A 1758-nucleotide genomic window follows, 5' to 3' on the forward strand; every position below is an offset into this window, starting at 1 on the left:
AGGCGCGGCCTGCGTCCCCGCCCCTCGAGTTCGGGGAGGAGGTGCGGCCGCTTTGTGACGTCGGGGATGCCCCTTCGCTCCGAGCCAATGGGAACGGAGGCCTCGCGACGTGGAGGCGGGGCTTGCCCGGGAGGGGCTGCCCCGGGGCTTGCAGGCGGCACCCGGGGTAGCGCTGGGACCTGTTTTGGAAGGACGCGCTCTCCCACCTGCAGTGTTTGCGCCGTCTGGGAACCTGTGAGCAGGGCACGTTCTTGAGCCCCCCAGAACTGCTGCAGCAGCCCCTCTGGTGAGTGTGGGGCCGGCAGCCAGTGCGTTAAGGAGCCAGGGTGTGACGCACGCTCGAGTTTGAGAACCCCTGGACTGGACGATTCAGTGTATGGGGGTGGCAGCAAAGGGCCACCTCCCCAAGTGGAATTTGAGTTCACCCTCTGGTGATGAAGTTCAAGCAGATGAAATATAATCGATGGCAAAGTTTTAAAAAATCAAGCGACGCATGGAAAAACGTTTCACAACACGTAGGAATGACTTTCAGCATCAATCAGTAAAGAGCTTGAGTCCGTTCTGTAAAACCGCAGAAACAAGTGACCTCCACCAACTTACTGCGCTCCCATTTTTCATCTCAGCCCTAGAGATCAGAAGTCCGGCCAGCTCGGCCAGGGCTCTCCGCAGGCGCCCACCGGCCTCTGTAGCTGGAGGCTCTGGGAGAATCCACTTCCAGAACCCAGGTTGCTGGCAGGTCGAGCCCTTCTGGGTGGATGTGAGCTGGGGTGGTTCTCAGCTTGGCATGGCCCCCTGCACCTTGTTTGTTTGTTTTGTTTGGCTTTTGTTTGTTTTTTTCCCCTGCACCTTGAAATCCGGCAAGGGCACTCTGAAACCTTCTGCTTGGCCTCTCTGACCCCCCTTCTGCGGCATCTCTCTGCGTTTACAGGCTCATGTGATTATACTGGGCCCTCTCCAGTAATCCAAGATGATCTCTCTCTTAAAATCAGCGGGTTAGGAACTTTAATTACAACGGTAAAATCCCTTTCATCATGAAATCAAGAGCTTGATGTCTGGGAGTGATGTCACGGCAGCCAAGAGCCCTTGAAAACCAACAGGAAAAAAGGCTAATGTCTCTGTAGGTAGGAAAGAAACAAGGGACGCAAGGGACGTGAGCCAGAAATTCACAAAAGAAGTATCAATGGCCAAAGCTTGGAAAAGACCCCACCTTCTTTGAAAGGGAAGAAATGCAAATTAAAACAATAGAGGGCGGTGGACTTGGCCCAGTGGTTAGGGTGTCTGTCTACCACATGGGAGGTCCGCGGTTCAAACCCTGGGCCTCCTTGACCCGTGTGGAGCTGGCCCATGCGCAGTGCTGATGCGCGCAAGGAGTGCCCTGTCACGCAGGGGTGTCCCCCGTGTAGGGGAGCCCCACGCGCAAGGAGTGCGCCCGTTAGGAGAGCCGCCCAGCGCGAAAGAGAGTGCAGTCTGCCCAGGAATGGCGCCACCCACACTTCCCGTGCTGCTGAGGACAACAGAAGCGGACAAAGAAACAAGATGCAGCAAAATAGACACAGAGAACAGACAACGGGGGGGAGGGGGGAGATTAAATAAATAAATAAATCTTTAAAAAAGAAACAAAACAATAGAATTGAGCCCAGGAGTCAGCAAACATTCAAAAGGTCATTGTGGCAGTTTGAGATTATTTATGAACCCCAAAAAAGATAAGGACTATGTTTGTAAACTGGTCTGTTCCTCTGGGCGTGATACCCTTTTATT

The sequence above is a fragment of the Dasypus novemcinctus genome, chromosome 10 (assembly GCF_030445035.2).
Source record: "Dasypus novemcinctus isolate mDasNov1 chromosome 10, mDasNov1.1.hap2, whole genome shotgun sequence".
Classification (NCBI taxonomy): Eukaryota; Metazoa; Chordata; class Mammalia; order Cingulata; family Dasypodidae; genus Dasypus; species Dasypus novemcinctus.